This window comes from Bos grunniens, chromosome 13 (assembly GCF_055505025.1).
Source record: "Bos grunniens cultivar Pamir isolate PY7600 chromosome 13, Bosgru_T2T1.0, whole genome shotgun sequence".
Lineage (NCBI taxonomy): Eukaryota > Metazoa > Chordata > Mammalia > Artiodactyla > Bovidae > Bos > Bos grunniens.
Window position 1 is genome coordinate 6,687,086 of NC_141177.1, and position 20,974 is coordinate 6,708,059.

General features: G+C 49.1%; 1 long non-coding RNA gene across 2 annotated transcripts; it reads right to left on the reverse strand.

Moving 5' to 3' along the window:
- Window positions 1–2,762: 2,762 nt before the first annotated feature.
- Window positions 2,763–11,001, reverse strand: LOC147360051 (uncharacterized). 2 transcript variants are annotated; one of them, XR_015138585.1, is made up of 3 exons: window positions 9,982–10,921; window positions 6,628–6,928; window positions 2,763–3,956 (listed from the first exon to the last, which is right to left on the reverse strand). It is a non-coding gene; the product is annotated as an uncharacterized LOC147360051 (long non-coding RNA). The 2 variants fall into 2 exon arrangements; XR_015138584.1 differs by lacking the exon at window positions 2,763–3,956 and having other exon boundaries at window positions 6,594–6,928; window positions 9,982–11,001.
- Window positions 11,002–20,974: the final 9,973 nt, after the last annotated feature.

Below are 20,974 nucleotides of genomic sequence, written 5' to 3' on the forward strand. Positions count from 1 at the left end.
TACCATTGCGTTTAGAAAAGATTCTTGATATGATGTCAACTTTCTTAATCTATTGAGATTTGTTTTGTGTTCCAACATATGATCTATCATTGAGAAAGTTCTGTGTGCACTTAGGGAGAATGTGTATTTTTCTGCATTTGGATGGAATGTTCTATACATATGTATCAAATCCATCTGGTCTAATATTTCACTTAAGGACATTCTTTTCCTTGTTAACTTTCTGTCCGAATGATCTATCCACTGATGTAAGTGAGGTAGGTTTTAAAGTCCTCTTGTATTTCTGTCAGTTTCTCCCTTTAGATCCGATAGTAACTATTTTATATAAGTTGATGCACCTCTATTAGGTATATATACATTAATAACCATTATGTCTTCTTGATGAATTGTTCCCTTTGTATACTCTCTATTTTTGTCTCTTGTTACCTTTTTTGGCTTGAAGTCTATTTTGTCTGAGGTGAGTATGGATACACGCACTTTCTTCTGGATGCTATTTGCTTTAAGTAGCATTTTCCATCCCCTTCACTTTGAACCTATATTTGTTTTTAGAACTGATATGAGTCTCTAGGAGGCAGCATTTAGTTGGATCTTGTGTTTTTTAATTCATCCAGCCATTCTTTGTCTTTTGATTGGTGAATTCAGTCCATTTACATTTAGGATGATTATGATTTGTCTGGGAAAGTATTTCTCTTTCACATCTGAATGATGACTTTGCTGGATAGAGTGTTCTTGGGTGACAGTTTTTACCCTGCAGTCTTTTGAGAATGTCATTCCACTTCCTCCTGGCCTGTAGAGTTTCTGGTGAAATCCTGCTAATAACAACAAAAATAAGGGTTTTTGTTGTTGTTGTTTTGGTAGGTTACCATTCCTTTTTCCCTGGCTACCTTTGCAATTATTATTATCATTTTGGCTGCGCTTGGTCCTTGCTGCTTTGCGTGGGGCTCTCTAGTTGCGGCACGCGGGGGCTACTCTGTTGCAGTGCGTGGCCTTCTTTTTGCTGTGGCGTCTCTTGTTGTAGAGTGTAGACTCTAGGCGTGCAGTTTCAGTAGTTGCAGAGCGGGATCAGTAGTTGTGGCGCGTGGGCTTAGGTGCCTGTGGCCATATGGGATCTTCCAGGATCAGGGATTGAACCCATGTCCCCTGCATCGGCAGGCAGATTCTTATCCACTGTGCCACCAGGGTAGTCTTAAAATTCTTTGTCATTGGCTTTTTACCATTTTAATATCATGTGTGTTTAAGATCTTTTTGCATTGAGGTAATTAGGCATTCTCTCAGCTTCAAGGACGTATGTATCCAGTTCTTTTACGAGGTTTGGGAAGTTCTTAGCTGTTATTTCTTTAAACAAACTCTCTGCTCCTTTCTCCCCCTCTTCCTCTTCTGGGATACACACTACCCTAATGTCGTCCTTCCTAAAGGAGTCAGATAGTTCTCATAGAATTTCCTTTTTTTGTTTGTGCACGCTCCCTGCCTTCAGGCCTCAGGCTCCTTCCTCAGGCTGAGCCCTGCCCACAGTTTTCCGCTCTGTCTCTTTCTCTCTGTCCGGGAAGCCTGACGATGGAGGCAGGGCAAATGGACACACAGTAGTAGGGGGGGCGATGGGTTGGGCTGAGCTGGTGTCACTTGATGACTTTTTCCCACTGTTGTCATTCAAAGACCAAACATGGGGATGTCTGTGTTTTGCTTCTTTTCTTTTCTTAGGGAGGAGGGGAAGATTTCTTTTTTGAGTGATGCCATATGTTCCTGTGTGTTTATGCTCATGTACATGTGTGTGTTTGCATGTGAATGCCTGTGTGTAGGCGTGTACTTGTGTGTATGTATATTCTCACGTGTGAGCACATATGCGTGTCCACTGCAGGCAGATGCTGTGGATCAGGCCTGAGGTCAGGACTTGACTCACCAGCTCAGACACTCGCAGGATCGGAGGATCTGCAGAGTGTCCTCCACTCATGTTTCTTCCCCGTGGCTCACTTCACAGTTCTCTGGGTCCAAGGCCTCGGCCTAAGTTTCCCAGGTTCTCTGCAGGCAGGTGGGGACTCCTGGCCCCATTTGGGAGCGCAGGTTCCTCCTGGGAAATATGAGGGGCCTCAGGGGCTCAGATGCCCCCCAGCCTGGGAAGTCACTCAGACACGACTGGGCAGGGACCTGGGTCGGGGCTCAGGATAATTCTCAGAACCTCCCGCCTCCTGATTCTATAGCCCCTGCTGTCTTCAGCCCCGTTCTCTAGGATGGCCTTTCTCCTCTGTGTTCCTGCTCACCCTGATGGCTTCTTTCTGTGATCGTCCTGATCCTGGCTGGATAATTGGGCTCTTCAGGCTCCACATACCACTCCCCACCTCCTTGTTGGTTTAACCTCGAGGGCCCTTTCCCTCAATGTGTATAAGCCTCATTTCTTCCTCTGTGTCCTTCTTGGAGGCATTTTTGTGGAGAAAACCTGACTTACAGCCCGTGCTGCGTGTGTATCTTTCCATCAAGAGGCTGAAATACAATCTGAGCCATTTTTGTCTGAGCACTTTCTGGCTAAGTGTGGGTCTGAGCTTGGATCAGATGGGATTTTATGAGGGTTGTAAAAGTCGAGCTTTTAATGTGTCTCAAACAAATCGATGTATGAAGGAGAAATGTTGAAAGTAGGAAAAATATGGCCTGGGATGCATTTGGGGGCTCCAGAGCACAAGGGCATAGAACTCGAGCACGGGGCTTTAATGGTTCACAGAACTGGGCCTGAACATGTTTCCAGGAGAACAGAAGAGGCTGCAGGGTCTCCTCCCGCTGGGGGTTGTGATGAGTTTTTCAGCTCCTGAATGGGGACAGTCCTGCTCGGGTTTTATAACAAAATTCTAGTATCATCCATAGAATATGCCCAAACTCTCAGTTAAACCCAAGCTGTCTTTGTGGTAGAAATGCAATTACATTGGAGAAAAACTGTTTATATGTCTCGAGATATTACGATTATGAAAAACAGCAACATAACCTCCATTAAGTCAGATGAAAGTTAATCGTGTTTCATGCTGCCTCCCTGGGCCAGTGCTCTGGCACAGACATGATTAACTACAGCCAAACAGGGCTCATCTTTGCAGCACGATACACATTTTCTCCCTTAATTACAAATAATTGTATAGTGTAATTTATACTACTGCCTGATGCCTAAAAATGCGTGTTCAGGAATAGAGGGTTAGTTTGGGAGGTGGAAAATTATAAACAGGAATAATTGCAGCCTCCTGAGGGCTGGAGGCCAATGAGATTTAATCAAACTTCTTATCAGTGAAAGACAGAAGGGCAGCCTCTGGTTAGGACACTGTTTAAGAATACAGATACCCATGACGATTTGTCCAGCTGCTTAACTGTCCACCAAGAGTTCGCTTTTGTAAGTGGATGTGAGTGGTAGAACACATGAATTTTCCTATGTGATGAAATAGACACCAAACAGTTTTGGTTCCTGTATAGCATTTATTAAAATAATTTTATTTATTTCTCTTTGGCTGTGCTGGGTCTTTGTTGCAGTGTGGGCTTTTCTGTTGCTGTGGTGAGTAGGGGCTGCTCCCTGGTTGTGCTGCATGGGCTTCTCACTGGGGTGGCTTCTCACTGGGGTGGCTTCTCTTGCCGTGGGCCACGGGCTCTAGGTCACGAAGACTTCAGTAATTATGGCTTCCGAGCTCTAGAGCTCAATCGTTGTGGTGCATGGGCTTAGTTACTCCAGGGCATGTGGGATCCTCTCAGACCAGGGATCAAACCTATGTCTCCTGCCCTGGCTGGCGGATTCTTAACCACCTGACCACCAGGGAAGCCCTAGCTGAGTGTTAACATAAGTACTGCAGTATTAACATGAGCACAGCTGCAGGTCTCTGTGGATAAGGCAGAGCTTGTGGGTCGATAGTTTTCTGAAGGGGAAAAGCAGGGTCCATTTGACCATACGGGCAATTCAATTTAGTCTCTCTTGATGGTACACTTCTTTTTCCAATCACCTTTAAGAAAATGCACTTGTGAGATGATTAATGTTGGTGGTGTTTAATAAAAGCAGAGCAGCCCCAGGACTGAGGTTCTAACCCATCTGAACCCGGATCCCACTGGCTGGCAATGCCTTAGCTGACCTCCCTGGGCCTCACTTTCCTTATCTTGAAAATGGGGATGATACTGAGGACACTGCAGGTTGGCTTGTGAACTAGGTGAGATTAACAAGGATAAAAACACGCACAATGTCTGGGTCACGGACGGTGCACCACGAATGTTCATTGAATCAGAATTGGAAATGGATTGTTATAGGCCCTGAGAGACTACCCGAGAGTCTGCAAAACTGGACTGAAAATCCAGGGCTGTTGGTCCACGTGAATCTCATTTCTCACTATCAGCCTTTTAAAAGTTTCCCCTGCAGATAAGGAATTGGTATGGCCTGAGCACAGCTGCATTCACTCAGGCTCCTAAGGAATCACAAGCCAGGCCATAGGGCCTCTGGCTATCCTCTGTTTAGACACTAAGTGGGTTGAGGGCTCGTTTGTTTTCTCTGGACAGGGACCACACCCCCAGGGGCCACAAACTTTGTCTTGAACCAAAGGCCATAGGCTGTCTGCCTCAGCCTGGATGTAGGCAACCCTCAAACAGCCATTGCTCTTGGGGTTACCCACTGGCGGAGTCCTAATCACACAGTGCATTTCAGAGCAGGAAGCCAGGCCTTCTTACCTGGGAGGAGATTTTTAGAGGGAAGACATGTGAGCTGCTTTGCAGGGAGCCTCATCACTGAGCCTGGTGGGGAGGGGCTGGGCCCTGTGCTTTGGAGCTGCTGAGGAAAATGCTTTGATAGCAACATCTCTCTAGCTGTGATAACCAGATATGACCCAGAGGTTGTCAATGTCTTTTAGAGGATAGAGTCGTCCTTGGCTGAGCACTACTGGATTAAAGTCTAGTAGGTAAAATGGAGGCTTCCCAAGGGGCACTAGCGGTAAAGAACCCGCCTGCCAGTGCAGGAGATGTAAAAGACTCGGGTTCGATGCCTGGGTCAGGAAGATTTCCTGGAGAAGGGCATGGCAACCCACTCCAGTATTCTTGCTTGGACACTCCCATGGACAGAGGAGCCTGCCGAGCTACAGTCCATAGGGTCACAAAGAGTCGGACACAACTGAAGCAACTTAGCACGCACAGTGCTAAAATGAATGTAATAAGTGAGCAGTACAAAGAGTTTGTGGCAGCAACTACTGGTCACTTTCCCAATATCCAGTTCCCCCTCTTCCTTCTAATAGAAATCTGCTTTTTGGGGGGTGCGTGTTGAACTTTCAAAAACTATTTGAGACTCCAACTTCAATGGAATAGATGTTGCAGCTCCTCAAAGGGAGATCCTCTCTAAACACAGGGATGATTGGGCTCATAAGGGAAGGAAACTGGATCTGGGGAGTGTCAGCTGCATCTTTGTGGGCTCTGACCAGACAGGTGTTGTAACCCTGTGGAAAGGAACTTTCTTGTGAGGTGGCCAATCTCTATCCACTATGTCCTATTCTTAGAACCACGGACTCAAAGCAGGATTCCAGAGGGTGGAGGTTAATCTCCCAGGACCTTGGAAGTAAGCTCAGAGCATTACTCCGAGGATCATTTCCTTCCCCTGGACGACAGTGGCTCCTGTTTAAAGGAACAGATCATCACTGCTGTAAGCCAATCAGTGTCATCCCAGGAGGAGCGTGTGAGTGGTTCTGCTCAAGGAGGTGGAAAAGAAAGTCTCCTGGGGCTTTGCAGAAATATTTTTCTTTCCATTAAATCAAGAGGTCATCAAAATGTGGAGACCCCAGCCTCCTGTCCCCTTCTTTGCTTTAGGGGCTGTCATTTGAGGTCATGATACTTGGGGTTATGACGGTCCTATTTTTAGAACATTTATCATTATTTTTAATATTTAGTTATTTGGCTACATGGGTTTTTTAGTTGTGGAGTTCGAAGTCTTAGTTGTGGCATGTGGGATCTAGTTCTCTGACCAGAGATTGAACCTGATCCCCTGCACTGGGAGTTTGTAATCTTAGCCACTGGACTACCAGAGAAGTCCCTTTTTTCGTTTTTTTTGGGGTTTTTAAAAAAGTATTATTATTGTCGCCACCCTAGTGGGTTTGAAGTGACATCTCATTGTGGTTTTTGATTTCCATTTCCCTCATGAGGAAGCCCACTACATTCATTATTATTTTTTTTTTGGCTGTGTTGGGTCTTTGCCCTGGTGCGTGGACTTTCTCAAGTTGCAGTGCCAGGGCTTCTCACTGGGGTGCGCAGGCTCTCTAGTTGGGGTGTCTGGGTTTAGTTGCTCTGCTGCAGGTGGGATATTAGCTCCCCAGCCAGGAATTGAACCTCATCGCCTGCGTTGGAAGGTGGATTCTTTACCACTGGACCATGGGGGCAGTCCCACGACAGCCCTATTTTGATTCTGGGCAGAGACTTTACTATCCTGAAGAATGAGAAAGAGGGAAATAGCCTGAGCTGCTGAATCAGCCCCAGAAACTCTTGTTAAGGGAACAGTAAATGTCCTCAGAGCAGTAATACTTCTGGCCAGAAGAATCCCCAGGAGAGCCAAGTTCATGCTCTCAATGGTAAGGGATAAGTTCAATGGTATTAGTGTTCCGAGGCAGCTGTAGTTAATTACCACAACTTTAGTGGCTTAAAGCAACACACATTTACTCTCCTATAGTTCTGGAGGGCAGAAACTGGAAATGAGTCTTGGGGCTAAAATCCAGGTGTCTCCGGGCGGGTTCCTCCGGAAGGCTCCATGGAGAATCTGTTTCTTGCCTCTTGCAGCTTCTAGAGGCTGTCTGCATCTCTTGGCGGCATCAGTCTAACCTCTGCAGCCCTTCTCACTTGGCCTTCTCCCTTTTATAAGGAGCCAGGGATTACACTGGGCCCACCCAGATAATCCAGGATCATCTCCCCAGCTAAGATCCTTAGCTTGATCACACCTGCAAAGTCCTTTTTCACCCTGTAAGGAAATGTGGACAAATTCTAAGGATTAGGATGTGAGCATCTTTGGAGGGTCTTCATCCAGCCTACCAATACAAAGATACTGTGCCCCTAACCTACCCATTAGGGCTTCCCAGGCAGTTTAGTGGTAAAGAATCTGCCTGCCAGTATAGGAGACTCAAGTTTGATCCCTGATTTGGGGAGATTCCCTGGAGGAGGAAATGGCAACTTACTTCAGTATTCTTGCCTGGAGAATCCCATGGGTAGAGGAGGCTGGAGGGCATGGGGTCTCAAAGGAGTCGGACCCGACTGAGCGACTAAATAACAACAAACCTATTACTCGTAGTGTGAACCTTGCCAGACCTCTTTCCTGGTCTGGCCTCAGTTTCCCTATCCATAATTAAAGGTCCTTTCACTTCATTTACCATCTCTAGGCACGTGGCCTCAATAGCTCATGCCTCTCTGGGTTCCAGACCTAGTTAGGTACAGTTTGTTCGGCTTTCTGACATTTCCACCAGGATGTTCCAAATGTATCTGAGGCTCAGCATGAGATGCCACCCATGATCTCCTGCCCCCTGTCCCATTCATGCTTCCCTCTTATGTCTGTCTTCTCAGAGAATGGCACCTTCACCCATCTGTTTGTCTAAGTCAGAAATATCCTCTTCCTCATTTCTATCATGTAATCGAATGCCTGTTGATTTCACTTCCTATGTGTGATGTGTTTAGAAAACACAAGTCACCAATTCTCCAACTGGGTGGCCAACAATTCAACTCTGATAGTAACTACCCAGAGTTGGCACAGACCATCTGGGTCAGGAGCTCAGTCCCTGAGAGAGGGGAGAGAAAGAGACTGTGTGTGTGATGCCATCATCTCCATCAGCAGATGGCAGTTGGTGATGTGTCCGAGGTCTTGGAGCAAGTAGAGGGGCTGGTGGGTTGACCAGTTGTCTAGTGGGTTGACCCGCTGTCTAGTCCCAGTCCTAGAGTCAGGCTCTTCCCCAGGGTGATGCCTGGGTTTCCTCATGCTCATAAAATGTCAGGGGCCAATTATGCTCATTACCCATTTTACAGATGGAAACACCAAGGCACACAGAGGTTAGTGATTTCTCACCTTGAAAGCGGCCAAGCCAGGACCCAGCCTAGATTTCTGGCACAGGCCCACACTGTAACCACCTGTAATCACCCCCTCGGTAATGAGCCCTTTGAAGAAAGGTGAATCACTTACCTTGGCCGTGCCTCAGTTTTCCTCACTTGCCAAGTTGGACTCTAACAACCCTGCCCCATTGACTCACCAGGAGTGATGAGGGAACGGATCAAGGCCAAGGCTCTGAGAAACTTGCATTAGGAAGGCGCCTTGGCCTGGGAGGAAGCTGAACTTTTAAATCTCTGGGAAAGCCCTGGGCAAACCTAGATGATACATACATTTGGATTATACTCTGATGAGGAAGAACAGGACAGAAGGGGTTTGGATAGAGGACTTGATGACAGCTCCCTCTGGCTGTGGTGGGGGATTAACTGTACGGAGAGCAGGAGTGGAAACCAGGGCCAGTGAAGAGGCACCTGTAATAGTTCAGTGAAGAGCTGCAGGATGTTTGGTGTTGGGGTGGATGCGGCTGGACTGCTGGAAGGACAGAGTTGTCATTTACTGTGCTGAGGAAGACCATGGGAGGGGCAGGCTCTGGGGAGATGGAGATTTCTGACAACTGCATTTCGAGGTCCTGAGACTGGGGGCCGTCCCCACTCTTGGTTCCCACGGCCTTTTTCCATCTGCACGGTGGGTCCCAGAAAGCCCACTCATCACAGCCCTTCCTGATTTCCCAGCTCCAGGGTTTCCTGGGGAGCCTAGCTTGCGCTGAATCCTGGATGTTGAGGCTTATTCCTGATAATGGACAGCCCTCACAGTTAAGGAGGGGATGGATTGTTGAAACTCCCATCAGTGGTCCCGAGTCTTCTGGGCCCATTACAGAGCTTTATCTCTGGAGTCAGCTGTCCAGATGCATTTGTCAGAGGTGCTACCTCTCTGAAGGGGAGTGTGAACTTTACAGAGGGGCATTTGCTAGAGGGAAATTCCTGCATCTTCATATGCTGTCACCTGGCATAAAAGAGGGAGGAGCTTCTGTGGACCTGAAGTTTATCACAATGTTATTGTTGTCAGTCTCTATAAAGAGTTGCAAGCTGACTCATGGACTGTAGCCCACCAGGCTCTTCTGTTCATGGGATTTCCCAGGCAAGAGTACTGGAGTGGGTTGTCATTTCCTTCTCCAGGGGTTCTTCCTGACCCAGGGATCGAACCCGAATCTCCTGCATTGTAGGCAGATTCTTTACCACTGAGTCACTGGGGAGGCCCCAGTTTATCACAATAAACACATCTAAATATCCATTACTATTGGCTTCAACATACTGCAGTACATTCTGAAAGAGCAGTTTATGTGACACTGATGTGCTTCTTTAAAAAGAAAACACATTTATCTAGCTTTTAAAATGAAAACAGAAATACCCGTCTTCTAATTATTCACTTCTTTGTGCAATAAAATCTATAAAGCACCTACTAAGTGCAGGGCCCTTAGTTATTTGGTTAAATAGGAGAGAAATGAATCAGATTTTGTTCTCAGGACACCCCTGACTGGTGGAGGAGGTGAACACGGACGTGAATAGCACACAGGGTGAGTGGGTTGGCATGGGACAAGGTTCTGAGGTTTATAGATGGGAGGCATTGCTGGTGGAAAGGGGGTTAGTCCTTGAGTTTCTCTCAGCCCCCTCAGGTCTGTCACAGCCCCCTCGGGTGTCTCACAACCACCCCCCACCCTGGTCTCTCACAGTCCTCCCTGGTCTCTCACAGCCCGCCCCGCCCACAGTCTCTCACAGCCCCCTGGGTCTCTCTCAGTCCTCCCTGGTCTCTGACAGTCCCCTGGGTCTCTCATAGCCTCCTGGGGTGTGTCACAGCCCCCCCGGGTGTCTCACAATCCCCCCAGTCTCTCACAGTCCTCCCTGGTCTTTCACAGCCCCTCGAGGTGTCTCACAGCCCCCCAGGTGTCTCTCACAATCCTCCCTGGTCTCTCACAGCCCCCTCACTTGCTCTGGGCTGAAGAGTGTCTCCTGTTGCGAATCCCCTCCTGGGAGCCTCCTTCCACACGTCCTTCTTCTCTCCCATGGGGGTGGTGATCACTGGCTCCCATGGGTGTCTCCTGCACTCTCTTTAGAATGATTGGGGTCCAGTACTGCTAGCTTTGGGACTTCAGCCAAAATTCCAAGTCCTCCGGGGAAGTCACAGTCCACTTGAGGAGAGATCCCGGGAAGAGGAGTCAGGAGCACCTACATAGCCAGTGCTCGGCTTGGTCAGGGGTCAGCGCTGGGGCCCCAGGGGAGTTGTCCCTGCCCAGCCCCCCTCTGCCCCTGGGCTCCTGAAGGGGCCATGTGACTGCGTCCAGGTGAGGATTAAACGAGCTAATGCACCGGAGCACTGGGGACCCCAGGCGCCAGGTGATAAGTGCCCTGCGAGGTCAGCCCATCGTCGTCAGCGGGTCACTAATCAGGGTCACAGGTGAGTCTGGTCAAGAGGCCTCCCTAGAAACAGGTGTTTGGGTTTAGGAGGAGAGATTTCTGTAGGGACGCTTGGAGATTTAGCCTGTAATAGGCAGCTTTGCTTCCAATAGCTCTCGAGAGACAAGCCATACAAGGTTGCTTATCTTTAAGCTGAGAGCAGAAAGGGTTGTGGGGCCTGGCTCCTTGGGATGCCCCCACCCCGAGCTGCTGTCAGGTGGCCAGATGCAGGCAGACCTTCCTAAGCTCTGGGCTCAGGGCCCGCTGCTCTTTCTCATCCTGCTTCTAAAAAATAAATAAGTATCCTAAAGCTTCCATTACTGCGGATTCCCTGAGACTCTGCTGTGGGCTAATCTTCAGGTAAAGGCGTTGACTTTTCAGGGTTTTTCCTCGTCTGAACACCCTTTTTTATGTTGAGACCAGGAAGAAACATATGCTCCCTCTCCATGCTGGAAAATGCATCCCTCACACATTCTTAAATCTCCGCTTCCTCCCTATTCTGGCTAAATGTCGAGATTTGTGTTCTCTTTCCCCTTCAGGGCTGGCAGATGCTTAAGTACCTGCAGGCTGTAAGGCAGGTTGTAAACACGAGGTGATGCTGTTATTACGACCGTCCATTATAATAACGGCACACTGCCCCCTCCCGCCAACTTGGGCCGCTGTGAGTCATCATTTGTTCATAAATGTTACTGAGCACCTACTGGATGCCGGGGACACGGTGCTGGCCAGTGTCTCTGTCCTCCTGGAACGTGCATTCGAATGGGGGAGATAGTGAATGTGTGCATGAAATAAGTGTGGTGGTCAGACTGCGATGAGTCTCCTGAAGGGAAGGAGAGCTGACATGACACGTGGGAGGGGTGGCTGGCTTCGGACTGAGGATATGGGAGGCCTTTTCAGGAGGGGCCACTTGAACTGCCTTGTCTTGAGGAGGAGGCAGCTGACAGCAGGCATTCAGGGAAGGTCATTCCTGGAGTTGGGACCTGACCTGGGACAAGCCTGAGGGATGTAGGGGTGCAGCAGTGATGGGCCGGGCAGCTGGCCTGCGGGGAGTGTGGGCAGAGACAGGGTCTGAGAGGAGGCAGGGCCTGGCCCGTCAGCCCCATGCCCTGTGTGAGGGGCACTAAAGGGTTTTATGCAAACAGGTGCTATGATCTGATTCAGGCATTGAAAGGGTTCTTCTCTCTGTGCCCCCGTGGAGGAGGGGGGCTCCTGAGCAGGAAGGGAAGGCAGGAAGGCTAGGTTGAGGGAGGGGCATTGAGGGTCAGCTGATGCTGGGAGGCGGATGAGAAGTCACGTGCTCTGCAAATGGTTGAGTGCTGCCATCTGTGGGATGATGGGCAAGCACTGGCTGTGCCCTCAGTGATGACTGAGGCTGCTCATGGTGATGGCAATGAGAGGGGTGACCTCAGGGCATCCTTCTCAGCCTGCATTTCTGCAGGATAAAGGTCTGAACCAGGGGATCTCAGCAAAAAAACCGCATGGAGCTGATAGGGTGAGGAATGAACGTCACCAGAGTGTCCTCAAATGCATTTGTGTTGGTGATGGTGACAATGACGTCATCTGACATTTTAAGCCCTGCGTCCTAGGGCCGACCCTGCTGAGCACTGCACCTTCCTGCCCTCATCTGCTCCATGGTCCTGTGCCACAGGGACTGTCATTATCTTTGCTTTTCAGACGAGCAAACTGAGGCACAGAGAGGTTACATAAAGCCCGAGGTCACACAGCTGGTGAGTGGTGGGCTGGGATTTGGACCCAGAGAACCCGCCTGCAGAGGCCGTGCTCTCAGCACGCTGTCTGTTGGGATGCGCTGTCTTCCTGCACAGAAAAGACTCAGGAACTGTTTTACTCTGTGACCTTGTTGGGTCACATTTCTTGGCATTCCGACACCTGGCCTCCAAAGAGGCAAAATGGAAACACTTCCCCCAGGTGTTTCCTCCTTTCCAGACTCCATCCTCCCCTTCTGTGACCTCCTACTCTCTGCTCCTGGCTCAGAACAGGCAAACCCTGACCCCCAGAGCCTGCGGGGCGGGGCTGCAGAATCGTCAGGGGGTCCGGGCCGCCACCTCCAGGTGAGAATGAGCAGGATCTGTCGTTTTACGACCCAGATGGTCTTTATGACCTGGATGGTCTGTGCTCCAGGTCATGCTACACGCTGGGATCCACCTGCAGCGGGGAAAACGAGGGGCTTTGAGCGGTGATTGCTGGATTGAGAGGTTTCTCGGCTCTCACGAGAGACCAGAGAGGCAACAATGGCCCCTCCCAGGGGTCAGGGAGCAGCTGAACCCGAGCCCCGCTCTGTGTCTGGGGGACACCCGGCCCCGCTGGGCTGAAGCGGCTTCCTGAGGCTGGTCCATGACCCCCTCACAGAAATGCCTGCTGGGGTGGGGAGGAGCTCGGCGGAGGTTCAGTCCCAGAGCAGTAAAGATAGAAATAATGTCCAGGGTCCAGGCTGTTAGATGTTCAAGTGAAGTCTGTCTGAGCTGTGTGGAATCCTGCCGTCTGCACACTCAGGCTGCTGGTGCCGTGTCTACACGGTGTGTCTACACAGCTCGACAAACCATTCTGACCACACGGAGCCCAGCAGCTGCTCCCCGAGTCTAAGCTGGCTGGAGAGCTGGGTCCTCCTTGGAATTCTGAGGAGTTTATGACTATGCGCTCCACCCCTGACCCCACCGCTCCATTCACAAAGTCGCACATCCTGAGTAAGCCCGCATCCTGTCTGAGACCCCTCTGGCTTTGGGGGTTTGCTGCACATGGGGTGGGCCAGTGCGGGAGTTTTCTTGGTCTGGGGCCGCCCCTCGGGTGCTGGGAGGGGCTCCTCTGAGGGGAACTCGGGACCCTGGAGCCCTGGGTCCTTCTCTTGTGCTGCAGCCAACGTTGGGTTTCCCTGGAGATCAGGAAGGTTCCTCATGGTAGAGACCATGCCTGTTTCTCCAGTTCCTACCCCTTTCTTAGTGCCTGGCGGGCTCTGGTCTCCCAGGAAGTGGGTTTTTCCTTTGCTCAAATCACTGGTCATGATGTTTGTTCATTTGCTTTTGGGGAGGAGGGTATTGGGCCACCCATCCCATGATCCCATTCCCCCAGGAGGGAAGGGGCTCTGCTCACCGTTGTATCCCTAGGGCAGGGTCTGGCTCAGTGTGTGTCTGCTGGAATATTAAATTAGTAAGTGAATGAGGGATCCTGTCTGCTCCTTTCAACCCAGAGCCTGGCACTCAGTGCGTGCATATGTGCTCAGTGGCTTCAGTCATGTCTGATTCTTTGTGACCCCATGAACTCTAGCCCACCAGGCTCCTCTGTCCATGGGATTCTCTAGGCAAGAATACTGGAGTGGGTTGCCATGCCCTCCTCCAGGGGATCTTCCCAACCTAGAGATCAAACCCACATCTCCTGTGTCTCCTGCCTTGGTAGACGGATTCTTTACTACCAGAACCACCTGGGAAGCCCATGGCATAAACATTTTCAGTTGAACGAGTGAATGAATGAAACTTCTCAATCTTCTCTCTCCCTGCCCCCTGCATCTCTGTTGTCTTCAAGTCACCCCTCCCCGTCTCACTCCAGCACCTGTTTCCTGGCCTTCTTGCTGGATTTGGGTCCCACACCCCGCCCCCACCAAGGGCCGTGCTCTGACCACCTCCCTCCTGCCTGGATGACAGGTGACTCTCAGCCTTGGTGGCCAAGCGCCGATGCTCCAGCTCTGCAGCCACCTCCATGTGTGAGGCTGACCAGGAGCCCTGTCCGCCCATGGCACTCGCCCCCCACTGAGCCCGGGGGGGTCGCAGAACCTCTTCCGATTGGCCCGCTGCCGTGGGTCACACTCCTGGGAAGAAGTCCCCCCCGCAGACTGACCTGGTTCCCAGAGTCTAGGATCAGTCACCTATTTGCGTCAGAGCTAAAAATGGTGTTATTTCCCCAAATTCAGCTGCACCTGTGGAGATAGAAAAACAAGACAGTCTATTTTTAGCAAGTGACAGACTGCACACATAGAACTATAATTAGCAGCTCATTCAAAGGGTGGAGTTTCCAACCCAATGCAGAGAGTTACTGCCCTGGGGGAGTCCCTTCAGCTCAGTACCCAGCCCTGGTGTGTGAAGTGGGACAGAGCCCGCTGCACAGAGAGAAGGCCTGGGTCCCCGGGAGTCCAGGGAAGAGGGCAAAGTCATTTGTGGGTGGTGCTTCCCACGAGTGCTCCCCACCATTCTCCTTCTGGCCTGTTGTTTTGCCAACCCCAGCGTCAGGATGTGTTGCTTAGCAATCAAATTTCCTCCTACCTTCTCCTGCCCGATCTAGCTCCATATCAAGACTTATGTCTGAGTAGTTATTTTATTGAGGTCTTTCCCCCAGTTTGGTAGCTCCATTTTCCAAGCCCAACTGGCTTCTCAGTATAATTTTCCCACAATCGTAGAAGTTCCGCTACTTTGAACAACTCTCATCCCACTGGTGCGTGCTCAGTCACTCAGTCGTGTCTGACTCTTTGTGGCCCCATGGACTTTAGCCTGCCAGGCTCTTCTGCCCATGGAATTTCTCAGGCAAGAATACTGTAGTGGGTTGCCATTTCCTATTCTAGGGCATCTTCCTGACCCAGGGATTGCCTGCACAACTGGTAAGAGATGTATTTTCTCCCCATCAGCACCTGTGATCATTACCATGGGCACCTCCTGAGTGTCTGCTCTATGCCAGGCTTTGGGCTTGTGTCTTTTCCTTATGATCTCATTATTCTGCACCAGAACTCCACGAGGTGGGGGCTGTTTTCCCATTTTACAGATGAGGAAGCTGAAGATGGTTCAGGAGAAGGGACTTGATGGTAAGTGAGGGAATTGGAATTTGCCTGGTGCCATCTCATCCTGCAGCCCAAGCTCCTAACCGTTGCTCACTGGTCAACCAATTGAAATCATCACCGAGATACCGTCTCCGCTTTCCACACCCACACATCACCAGGAAAACCCCTTACTCCAGGGGTGGGCACATGTGTTCTAGGAAGGGTCAGAGAGTAACTCTGAGGCTGGGTGAGGCACCTGGTTTCTATTGTGGCTTCTTCACTCTTCTCTGCCGGAGACAACATGTAAATGAACCAGCATAGCAGTGTTCCAGTAATGTTTCATTTACACAAACAGGTAGTTTGCTGAATAGTCATTGAATGTTTTTCTTAAATAAGCCCATGTTTGTTTTCACTAAAAGACTTTGATTTGAAAGGGAAACCATATCCCAGTGTAAATGGAAAGCCAGCATGCCTTGCTGCAGGAGGACGGTAACCATAGAAATAAAAATACATCTAAATAGAGGGGCTGCATTCTCCACTAAGCCCAGGGCCTGTTGTTTTTTTGTTGTTGTTGCTGTTCGAAAGGATGATAAGAGAGGCTTAGAGATGTGCTGAAGGCATCTTAGCACCAAATCAAGATGTTGTCTTTGAAGTCACTGGAAGAGGTGAGAAGAGTCCATACAGGAGGCAGTGTTTGTCTCGTGAAATGACCCCTTGCGTTGCCGCTTGTGAAGCTCTAAAGCTGGAGAGGGGAGCTGGGAGGGGTGGGAAGCAGTGAGTCGGGGGACCCTATGCCGGCAGCTGGGGGGTGCGGGACTCACAGGACAGTGGATGTGGCCTCAGCGCTGGCTCCCGGAGCTCTGTGGGGCCACCGTGGTCCCAGCCAGAGCCGGCACCCTCGGGTATACAGCTATCAGCTTCTGATCCAAGGGCAGGGCGAAGGTGGCTTCTAAGCTTTGTTCTGCCAGAGGAATTCCCCCTACAACAGCAAGAAATGAGTAACCTTGATTTCCCTTCATCATGGCTCCTTTCCTTCTCATTTTTATACTTCATCTTGCTCTTGCTTACTTTCTCCTATATTTGTATATTTACACACATATATTTTGCCTCTTTTTTCAAAAAGAAAAATCACATATTTTGGTTATCTTTTATTTCCAGCAACTACCTCCTCATCTTCTTCCATGAACAGCCAAACAAAGAATTAATTTAGGTTTTTCTGCAACGTCAGGGCTGTTTATGAAATGACTGTCTTGTGGAAGCCCTTAGTTTAGTGACCTCCTGCTCTTTGCGTCCTTGATAAATGCCTCGTGTGTTTTCCCTGCGTGTGGCGATCTTAATTGTGTTGGTAGTTTCAGGTGTCCTTCCTTACACTGCCCCGAACTCAAAACCTCATCTCCACCCCGTCGCCCAACCCCCTCTTGTCTCTGCTGGGAGTGTTCTCTCTGGGGTCTCCTGGTTTGGTCTGTGCTTCTTTGCTGTCTGACATCCCCATGTTTTCTTCCCCAGGCACCTTAGATTTGATGAAATTCTTGAGTACTTCAGGTAATAACTAGTGAAGGGGAAGAAAACAGCGAGGTGTATTTTGCGGTGGACACTGGAGGTGAGGTGGGGGCCGTCTTTGGCTGCTAACGCTGGGATTCTGATGCTCGTCCTAAAGTTTAGTCATTAGGATGATAGAAAGTTCTGGAAGCATGTCCTGCATTCTGGCAGCCTTGAAATGCACTTCCATCCCATGTCCCTGGGAAAGTGTTATTGAGATGTTCCCAGTGAAATGATGAAAATTGAGTTGCTTTAGGTCAGTAACATGAGTGTGGCCATGACTGAGGAAGCAGGGGCTGACTGGCTTCCTTTCCTTGTGGGGACTGAGGGTAAGTCATAAGTGAGTTAGCAGGTTGTGGGGTCAAGGACCACCTGGCCCCTGTGAGTAATGGGTGAGGGTGCTGGAGACTCCTCTCCTCCTCCGGGAAGACCTCCAGGGGGCAGGGCACCTGCACAGTCCCCAGGGGTCCGGGCATTGGCTGGGCTGTGGGAGCAGGAACATCTCGGAGTGAGAATCACTCCAAGAAGGAGGCAGGACTTTCCTCACTGCCCTTTTCCAACGAGCCGCAGCAGATTCCTCTTTAGTGGGTGGAAGATGGACGATTTCATTATTTGTGGCACTTGGCAATCAATCTGGGAGTTTGGGCACTTCCCCTTCCGCTCACTGTTATCCATCACGTTTAATCATTGGTCTCCCTCCAGGAGCCGGGCGCTGGGCAGGGCAGCTGTCCCTGACTTGACAGTTTTTACTTTTTAGGGGATGTGGGGAGTGGCCAGGCACAAGAGGAAACAGGGCTGGGAGAGAGGGTGGGCTGGGTCAACTGAAGCTTCAACAGAGGCCAGGGGATGGCTGATGAAGAAGATTACAGGAGGGACCCTCTTGAGGCCACAAAGACTGGCCCTATTGCCAAGAAAATCCCTCATGGGAGGGAGGAGGTGGAATGCAGAAAAGAAAAGAAATAGCCAGAATTCTCTGCCAAGGGAATGTTGCAGATTTTAATTGAAGATGAAATGTGTTCTTGTTTGTGTACAACTAATTTTCCTCCCAAATGAAGGGTTTTGTCTAACATGCGAGTGTTTCAATAGCAACCGTGTAATTAAGGTAGCATGTGCCTCTTGAGTTTCTGAAGCAGGCTGTTCATGTTAACGTGCTGGGGAAGCAAGCCTGGCTTGAGCTGCTTCCTGGGTCCAAGAAGGAAAAAGCAAAAAGTCAAAGAAAACACCTCCAAATAGGGACTTGGCTCCAGACGCAATGACGTCATCTGGAAAAAGCGAGCGGGTTCCCTGAATGCAGGGGCCCTGGAGTCCTGCACTGGTTAGAAGAGCTGTGAGAGGAGAAGGGGGCTTGTATCCAGAGATTGTGCGTATGGGATCAAAACTCACATGTCTATAGAAGGCTCCTCCCAGGGAGGAGGTGTCCATGAGGGTGGCTGGTTCAGTGTGTTTTTTTCAACACAATTGTATTTTGCTTGCATAGTAAATCAGAGCTCTCATTTTTCTTGAAACACTTGGCTTTTTCGATTCGTCTTTTGTTGTTTTTAGCAAAGAAAGAGACGGGTAGAGAGGTTTGTTTACGAAAAAAAAAAAAAAAGCCCAGCTGTCAGAGAATGTAAGTAATGACGACTGTTAGGGCCACAGACAGTGTCGAGCACTGTGTCAAGTTCAGCTGCGCGCTCAGCCCATTGAGGGCAGCCGTGACCTGCTCAGCTCTTAAGTTGCCTGGTAGAAGGTGCATCCAGCCTGCTTTGCCTGGAGTTTTCAGAGGAAATGAAATTAGATTTTAATGTGAAATCGTGCCTATTTTTCCCCAGCTTTATTGAGGTACAATTGACAACTGAAGTTTCAAGATATTTGAAGTGTACAGTGTAATTATCTGATATACATATATTGTGGAATCGTCTCATTTTTAGTGTTAAGAACCAGTTGCACAGATCAGTGAATTGAGGACTGCTCAAACAGTCTCCCGGCAGGAGGTAGCCTCAGGTTGGTCACTGGCTGGCTGGGGTAGACTGATCACCTGCACGCTTTAGTAGCAAAATTTGCGTCTAACTTTGAAGGATTCATTTCATCTGTCTTGGACTCAATTTTTCCACCCACAAAATCAGCTGCCATGGGTTATGTTTAATATTTTATTTTTTATTTATTTGATTGTACTGGGCCTTATTGAATCATTGTGGCATGTGAGATCTTTGATCTTAGTTAAGGCATGTGGGATCTAGTATCCTGACCAGAGGTTGAACCCTGGCCCCTTGCAATAGGAGCAGAGAGTCTTAGTCAATCTGACTCCTTTATTCTGTAGGTTTGGTTTGTGTGGGAAATATCTCAACAGCCCTAATCAGAATGTCTGTAAGATCTTTATCCAATGTCTGTGGGCTCTGACTTAATTAGGAGTTAGCTTTGGCTACTCTGATAGAGACTTTGGCTTATACAAGTGTGCCTGCTCAGTGGCTCAGTCGTGTCCAGCTCTTTGTGACCCCAGGTACTATAGGCTGCCAGGCTCCTCTATTCATGGAACTTTCCAAGCAAGAATACTGGAGCAGGTTGCCATTTCCTACTCCAGCAGGTCTTCCCCACCTAGGGATTGAACCCATGTTTCTTGTGTCCCCTGCACTGGAAGGCAGGTTCTTTACCGCTATACCACCTAGGAAGTCTGTACAAGATAGAAGTTTATTTATCATTCATGAACAGCTGAGCGGGTATAGCAGTTTTGGCCCATGAAGCTGTCGGGGGACTGGGCTCCTTCTATCTTTTTGCTCTGTTACACGAAGACCACTGGTTTGACCCATTTGGTCCAGACGCCCCACACTTGTCTGCATTTCAACACTGAGAAGAGAGGAAAGGAAAAGAATAGGGTACATAATTCCCTTCATGGGCACAGATTGGCAGGGGTGCCCCTCACCTGTATTCGTGTTCCACTGGCACTCATTCAGCTGCTCAGTCGTGTCCCACTCTTTGCGACCCCATGGACTGCAGCACATCAGGCTCTGCTGCCCTCCACTGTCTCCCAGAGTTTGCGCAAACTCATGTCCATTGAGCCGGTAATGCCATCCAACCATCTAATCCTCTGTCGCCCCCTTCTCCTTCTGCCCTCAGTCTTTCCTAGCATCAGGGTCTTTCCCAATGAGTTGGCTCTTCGAATCAGATGGACAAAGTATTGGAGCTTCAGCTTTAGCAACAGTCCTTCCAATGAATGTTCAGGGCTGATTTCCTTCAGGATTGACGGGTTGGATCTCCTTGCAGTCCAGGGAACTTTCAGGAGTCTTCTCCAGCACCACAATTCAGAAGCATCAATTCTTCGGCACTTAGCCTTCTTTATGGTCCAACTCTCATATCCGTACATGACTACTGGAAAAACCATAGCTTTGACTGTACAGACGTTTGTTGACAAAATGATGTCTTTGCTTTTTAATATGCTGTCTAGGTTTGTCACAGCTTTCCTTCCAAGGAGCAAGCTTCTTTTAATTTCATGAATGCAGTCACTGTCTACAATGATTTTGGAGTCCAAGAAAATAAATCTGTCACTGTTTCCACTCTTTCCCCTTCTATTTGCCATGAAGTGATAGGACCAGATGCCATGATCTTAGTTTTTTGAATGTTGAGTTTCAAGTCATTTTTTCACTTTCCTCTTTCACCCTCATCAAGAGTTTCTTTAGTTCCTCTTCCCTTTCTTCTGTTAGAGTGGTATCATCTGCATACCTGAGGTTGTTAATATTTCTCCTGGTAATCTTGATTCCAGCTTGGGATTCATTCAGCCCCGTATTTTTCATGATGTACTCTGCATATAAGTTAAATAAGCTGTATTTACCTGACCACAAATCACTGCAAGGGAGGCAGACTTTGCTGGTGGCTCAGTGGTTAAGGCTCCATGCTTCCAATGCAAGGGGCATAGGTTCCATCCCTGGTCATGGAACGAAGAGCCCACATGCTGTGTGGTGTGGTCAAAAAAGGGAAAAGAAAAACAAACAACAACAACAAAAAGCCAAAAAGCAAATCGCTGCAAGACACGCTTGAAGTTGTAGTCCTGTCTGTGCTGCCAAGTGTGTCTGTTACTAAAGGAAGAAGGGTTGTACAGATAATGAGGGTGGTTACTGTAAGCAGATAAGGTGGCCAACTCAGTGCAAAACAAACAAACAATCTGAATTTTTCAATCTGAATATTAATAAACCATGAGAGTAATCAAAAAAAAAAAAAAAACAAACAAGATCCTAATATCTCAACTGACGTTCTCAA